At 38.5% G+C, this 7799-nt stretch overlaps 1 pseudogene; it reads left to right on the forward strand.

Annotated features, from left to right (window-relative positions):
* The first annotated feature begins 6994 nt into the window (after positions 1–6994).
* Positions 6995–7113, forward strand: LOC112482030 (annotated as a pseudogene).
* The last annotated feature ends 686 nt before the right edge of the window (positions 7114–7799 follow it).

Genomic DNA, 7799 nt, shown 5'->3' on the forward strand with positions numbered 1-7799 from the left:
TTTTGTGGTGTTGTGGTAAAATGCTCTAAAAATATCTATTAAATCCATCTGTTCTAGTGTGTCTTTTAGGTCCATTGTTTCCTTGGTGATTCTTTGCCTGGAAGATTTCCATTGGTATCAATGGGGTGTTAAAGTCTCCTACTATGAGTGTATTACTATTGATCTCTCCTTTTATGTCAGTCAATACTTGCTTTATGTATGTAGGTGCTTCTATATTGGGTACATATATGTTTACTAGGATTATGTCTTCTTGATTTATCAATGCCTTTCTCATTATGTAATGCCCTTTTTTATAGCAATATAACTATTGCTACCCTGGCTTTTTTTTTCGTTTCTGTTTGTGTGAAATATCCTTTTCTATCCCTTTACTTTCAGTATGTGAGTGTCATTTGATCTAAGTGGGTCTCGTAGATAGCATATGCATGGGTCTTATTTTCTTATCCATTTGGCTATCTTGTGTCTTTTGATTAGAACATTTAATCCATATACATGTAAAGTGATTACGGAAAGGTACATTGTTACTGTCATTTTATTATTCATATTTGTTATCGCTATTTTCTTTTTTACCCCTTCTCTTTTTACAGAAGACCCTTTTACATTTCTTGTAAGGCTGGCTGGCTTGTTGGATATGAATTACTTAAGCTTCTTCCTGTCTGGGAAACTCTTTATCTCCTCTTCCATTTTAATTGAAAGCTTTACTGGGTAAAGTATTTGTGGTTGTAGATTCTTGTTTTTCATAACTTCGAATACTTCTTGCCATTTTCTTCTGGCCTGAAAAGTTTCCATTGAAAAGTCAGCAGACACTCATATGGGGGTCCCCTAGTAAGTAACTAGCTGTCTTTCTCTTGCTGCTTTAAGATTCTCTCTTTGTCTTTGACCTTTGGCATTTTAATTATGGTGTGTCTTGGTGTAGGTCTGTTTGAATTCCTCTTGTTTGAGACTCTTTGTGCTTCCTGAACTTGTATGTCTAATTTCTTTGGCAGGTTAGGGAAGTTTTCTGTCATTATTTCTTCAAATAGATTCTCAATCCCTTGCTCTCTCTCTTCCTCTTCAGGTACTCCTACAATCCGGATATTTTTATGCTTCATGTTCTTGCAGAGGTCTTTTAAACTCTCCTCGTTTTTTTTTTTTTTTAATTACTTTTGTTGTTGTTGTTCTGATAAGGTGTATTCTTCTATCTTGTCTTCCAAATCACTGATTCAGTTTTCTGCGTCGTCCAATCTACTGTTGAATCCTTCTAGTGTATTCTTCATTTCAGTTATTATATTCCTCATTTCTGTCTAGCTTGTTTTTATGGTTTCTATGTCTTTTTTTATGCTGTTGAGATTCTCATCATGCTCATCCATTCTTCCCATATGTTCATTGAGCATCCTTATAACCATTATTTTGAACTCTGTCTCTGGTAGGTTGCTTGCCTCCATTTCATTTAGCTTATTTTCTGGAGTTTTCTCCTTTTGTTTCATTTGTTGCATGTTTCTTTGTTTTCTCATTTTTATTAGACTCTCTGTGTTCGTTTCTGTGTGTCAGGGATATATGTTTCATCTCTCGGCCTTGGTCAAATGGCCTAATGTGGAAGGTGTCGTGTGTGGCCCAATGGCACACTCTCCCTGATTCCTTATGCCAGGAGTTCTGGACATGATCTTTGTGTGGGTTGTGTGTGATCTCCCATTGTTTCCAAGCCTTAATTGTTGTTAGTAGATCAGTGGGTGAGATTAACGCTCAGGCTGACCAATTGTGGAAATTGGCTGCACCCACAGGGCAATAGTTGTTGTGGGGGGAGCTGACTCCACTGAGTGGATTTTCCCTAGCAGGCTTGTACACTTGTTGCAATCACCTTTTTTGTGTATCACTAATGGAACTAGTCAGGATTTGCTCCATTGTGGTCTGGTGCCAGCCTCCAGATGCATTGGTTTTGTGGCCCCTTGAGGGGGCCTCCTTGTAGGCCAAGGTCAGCCATTGCTCTTGATTGCTCAGGGCTACCCTGTGAGAACTACAAAGTGATCTGCAGATGGTTGTTGCCTATGCTGGATCTATAGGTAAGTGAAAGGGACAACACTGTAGGCAGCTTTCAGTTATCCCCCGTCCCTGACCTATGGCAGTTTAACAGAGGGACCAGTGATCCTCAAGGCCTGACACTGCCTATCAGTTGCCTGTAGGTCTCTGAAACTGGATGAGCCTCTGGGTGATATGCATATTGGGTGGCACATGGAACCCGGGAGTCTCCTGGGTCTACTGAGTAAATTTCGTCCTGCCATTGCAATGTCAGTTTACATGCCCATGCTATCTCTGTGGCTCCCTGTACAATTTTCCACTCATAGCAAGGTCAACTGCTGCCCACCATGGGCTTAAATGCACTACCCCAGGGCAGAGGAAGCTGCCTATCAATGTATATTGGATGGGGCAGGAGTTCAGGGATTCAAGGCCCTTCAGGCCAATACAGACTCCTGCAATCCCCTCAAGAGATATTACAGCTCGTATAGGCAGCAGTGGTCTGTCCACAATTTTCCTAGAAATGGGCTCACTGCACTAGCCAAGGTCTATTGCCTGCGCTAACTGCACAACCCCAGAGCCAAGCAGGGCACAAGAGGCTGCTTTTCAATGGGATACAGGCATTTTGTGGCTTGGGCGAAGCGGGATCTCAGGGAGACAAGGTCTATCCAGCCAACACAGCCTAAGTTTTGCTGAAACTTCTGTGCCTGGGCGTTCCTGCTGCAGTCACAGATCACAGTGCAACCAGCTGCCATCTGGGGCAGTCCCACAGACTCCTGCTCTCCCCGGACACAATATCGCAACTCTTGCAGGCAGCAAAAGTCTGCCTGCTGCTGATTTCCTTGTAGTGTCCGCCCTGTGCTAGCCAAAGCTTGTTGCTTGTGTGGATTAGTAGTTCAAGGGAGGGGGTGGGCTGTGGCAGTTCACTGACAATGGGACTCCTGGGGCAATTTGTGGGCAGGTTGGGGCAGGGTCTCAGAAAAAATGCAGTCAGATCAAAACAACCTCAGTCTTCCTGCAACTTTGGTAACTGTTCATTCCTGCGGAAGTCCCAGATCACGGCAAGACCAATTCGTGTTGGCAGCAGTGATCCACCTGCCCCTATCTCAGAAATGCCACTCACAGTACTGGCTGCTGCTGGGATTGGAAATGTGGCTCACAGATCTATCCACCTGCTGGGAATGCTTGTCCCTGAATCAGAGCAAGGCTTGGCAGCCATCCCGCAACAAATGTCCTGGACAATCTGCAGGTTGCATGGAGCAGGCTGATCCCCTCTGACCAGCGCTTCCTAATGGCTTTGTGGGAGGGGTCTGCACAATCAAGCTGATGTGGTTTGTAAATTACCCTGTAGGGGAGCAGAACTAAGGCACAATGGTGGCTGCCTTGCCAGCCCTTGTTCTGATTCCAGATAATGCAGTCTTTCTCAGAATGGATCTCATGCAAGTCTCTGACCCATCGCCGTTGTCCCGGGTGTGTCCACAGGTCAGAAAGCCAGTGTGCGTGTCCTTCAAAGGGATATCTAGGGATTCAGTCTCCATCCATCTCACCTAGATGGCTGGAATCCCCTCTGGTTTCTCCAATCGGAGTTATTGGAATCTCCTCTTCCCTGGACTGGGACCCTGGGCTAAAGAATCCCCAGATGAGACCAGGACCCTCGCCCTCTCCAAGAGAGCCTCTGCAGCCTTGCTCTCTTCCTGATGATCTTCCACTACCCGCGGGTACGGGCCCAGCTGGATTCACAACTTTGCCCCTACTACTGGCTTCAATGTGACTCCTTTATATTATCAGTGTAGGTGTTATGATCAGCTGGACTTCAAGTGATTCTCCATGTTGATTATTGTATAATTTGGTTGTAATTTCAATGCAGACCTGGGAGGAGATGCACCCTCCTTTTACCTAGACCGCCATCTTCCCAACTCCTCTAATTCTGTTTATTTTTATAAAATCAGTAGTAATGTCCTCATTTTCATTTCTGATTTTAGTTATTTGAGTCCTCTTTCTATTTTTCTTATTCAATCTAACTTAAGGTTTGTCAATTTTGTTAGTCTTTTAAAATAACCAACTACAGATTTTTTTTTTCTATTCTTTATTTTATTTACTTCTCCTTTAATCTTTGTCATTTGCTTCTTTCTGGTATTGAGCTTAGTTTCTTTTCCGTTTTCTAGTTTTTGAGGTGTAAAATTGGGTTCTTTATTTGAGATCTTCCTTGTATTTTGATATAAGTGTTTACAGCTACAAATTTTCCTCTTACCTCTGCTTTCAATGCATCCCATTAGCTTAGGTATGTTATATTTTTTATTTTTATTTGTCTCAAGATTGTCTAATTTACCTTTTGGATTATTCTTTGATTTATTGGCTGTTCAAAAGTGTTTTTGATAAATTTCTATATATTTGTAAATTTTCCAGTTTATTTTTTAATTTTTTTATTGACATATTTTTTCTCAATTTTTCAATTACTGTTGGCATATAATATTATATTAGTTTCAGATGTGCAACATAGTAATTAGACATTTATATAACTTATGAAATGATCACCCCAATAAATTTAGTACCCATTTGACACCATACATACTTATTACAACATTAGTGACTGTATTCCGTTATAGTTTACAACCCCATGATTATGTCATAACTACCAATTTGTACTTATTAATCCCTTCCCCTTTTTACCAACTTTCTTCCAATGTGACAACCATCAAAATGTTCTCTGTATCTATGTGTTTGTTTCTGTTTTGTTTATTTTATTCTTTAGATTCCACATGTAAGTGAAATCATACAGCATTTGTCTTTCTCTCTTTTACTCCACTCAGCACAATACCCTCTAGGTCCAGCCATGTTATTGCAGGTGACAATATTTTATTCTTTTTTTATGGCTGAGTAATATTACATTGTATATATGTACTATCTCTTCTTTATCAGTTCATCCATTGATGGACACCCAGGTGGCCTCCATAGCTTAGCTATTATAAATAATGCTGCAATGATCATATAGATTCACATGTTCCTTTGAAGTAGTGTTTTGGGTTTCTTTCTATATCCAAAGTGGGATTACTGGGTCCTTCTTTGTCTCTAGTTATAGTTTTTATTTTAAAGTCTATTCTCACTTGTATGGTTGGGTATTGTTACTACAGCTTTTTGTTAGTTTGTTTTTGTTTTCATTTCAATATAATCTTTCATGTCTTTACTTTCAATCTGTGTGACTTTCAATCTGAAGTGAGTTTCTTGTAGGCAGCATTAGAAAGGGCCTTGTTTTCTTATCCATTCAACCAACCTATGTTTTTTTTTTCTTTTTTTAAGTAAAATTATTGGGGTGAAATTGGTTAATAAAAGCAAATAGGCTTCAAGTATACAATTCGATAATATGTAACATGTATATTGCATTGTGTGTCTACCACCCAAAGTTAAATTCCCTTCTGCCACCAAATATTTGGCCTCACCTTACCCTTATCTACCTCCCACTTATCCCTCTGGTAACCACGAATCCACTGTTAGTGCCCACGAGTCTCTGTTCGTCATGTTTGTTATTTTTAGCTTATGTGAGTGAAATCATATGGTTCACGAATTTTTCTGTCTGACTCATTTTGCTTAGCATAATAATCTCAAAATCCATCCATATTCTTACAAATGGCAGTATTTCATCTTTTCTTATAGCCGAGTAATATTTCATTGTATATATGTACAACATCTGCTTAATCCAATCATTTATTGAAGGGCACTTTGGTTTTCAGGTTATGGACTCTATGAACAATGCTGCTATGAAAATTAGGGGTGCATATATCTTTGCAGATAAATGTTTTTAAGTTTATTGGCTAAATACCCAGAAGAGGGATTACTGTGTCATATAGTAATTCTATTCTTAGTTTTTTGAGGAACTTCCATACTGTTTTCCATAGTGGCTGTACCAATTCACATTCCTACCAGCAGCATTTAAGGGGGCCTTTTTCCCCACAGCCTCTCCAACAATTAATATTATTTGTTCTGTTGATGATAGCCATTCTCACAGATGTGAGATAACTCATTGTAGTTTTGATTTGCATTTCCCTAATAGTTAGTGAAGTTGAGCATCTTTTCATATGTCTGTTGGCCATTTGTATGTCTTCTTGGGAAAAGTATCTGCTCAGATCTTCTGCCCATTTTTAAATTGGATTTTTTTTATTGTTGAGTTCTTTGAGTTCTTTGCATATTTTGAATAGTAAGCCCTTATTGGAAATGTTGTTTGAAAATATATTCTCCCATTCACATAGTTGCCTGTTTGTCTTGGTGATGGTTTCTTTTGCTGTGCAGAAGCTTTTTAGTTTGATATAGTCCCGTTTACTTATTTTACTTTGACTTCCCTTGCCTTTAAGGTCAAATTCATAAAATCCTCTGTAAATCCAAGATTCACGAGTTAAGTACCTATGTCTTCTTTTATGCATTTTATTGTTTCAGGTGTAATATTCAGCATTTTGATCCATTTTGAGTTAATTTTGGTATATGGCAATAGATAGCAGTCTAATTTCATTCTTTTGCATGTGTCTTTTCAATTTTCTCAGCACCATTTATTGAGGAGACTTTTATTTCTCCATTGTGTTTTTGGCTCCTTTGTCGAAAATTATTTGCCCATATATATGGGGGTTTAATTCTGGACTGTCAATTCTGTTCCATTGGTCTGTGTATTTATTTTTTCTACTGATACCAGGCTTTTTAAATTATTGAAGTTTTGAAGTACAATTTGAAGTCATGCAGAATGATACCACCAGTCTTGTTCTTTTTTTCTCAGGATGGCTTTGTCAATTCATGGTCTTTGGTGCTTCCATACAAATCTGATAATTTTTTGTTGTTTCCTTAAAGAATGCCATTGGGATTTTGATGGGGATTGCATTAAATTTGTATAATGTTTTAGGTAATGAGGTCATTTTAACTATGTTGATTCTTCTAACCAATGAACACAGAATATCTTTCTTTTTTGTGTGTGCCTTGTTCAATTTCTTTTAACAATGTCATAATTTTCAGTGTATAGCTTCTTGTCTACGTCCATGCCACCCTGAACATGCCCAATCTTGTCTGATCTTGGAAGCTATGCAAGGTTGGGCCTCATTAGTACTTGGATGGGAGACCACCTAGGAAGACCAAGTGCTGTAGGTGTAAAAAAAAAAAAAAAGAATGCATTCTCAGTGTATAGTTTCTTCATATGATTTGTTAGGCTTATTCCTAGGTATTTTTTCTTTTTGTTGCAATTGAGAAAGGAATTGCTTTTTTCATTTCTTTTTCTGAAAATGCATTGTTAGAGTATAAGAACATTATGGATTTTGTACATTGCTATTTATCCTGAAACATTACTATATTTGTTTATTGTTTCTAATAGTTTTTTTTTCAAATCTTTAGTGTTTTCTACATAGCGAATCACATCTGCAAATGTGACAATTTGACTTCCTCATTCCCCATTTAGATGTCTTTTACTTCTTTCTCTTGCCTGATTGCTCTAGCTAGGAATTCTAATACTATATTGAATAATAGTGTTGATAGTAGACAGCCTTGTCTTGTTCCTGATTTCAGAGGGAAGGTTTTTGGTTTTTATCCATTAAGTATGGAATTAGCTGAGGGTTTGTCATATATATAGCCTTTACTATGCTGGGGTACTTTCCTTCTATACCCATTTCATTAAGTGTTTGAATCATAAATGGATGTTGTAAATTGTCAAAGGCTTTTTCAGCATCTGTTGATAAGATCTTCTTCTTCTTCTTCTTCTTCTTCTTCTTCTTCTTCTTCTTCTTCTTCTTCTTCTTCTTCTTCTTCTTCTTCTTCTTCTTCCTCCTCCTCCCCCTCCTCCT

Source organism: Pteropus alecto, unplaced genomic scaffold, assembly GCF_000325575.1.
Source record: "Pteropus alecto unplaced genomic scaffold, ASM32557v1 scaffold175, whole genome shotgun sequence".
NCBI classification, from domain to species: Eukaryota; Metazoa; Chordata; class Mammalia; order Chiroptera; family Pteropodidae; genus Pteropus; species Pteropus alecto.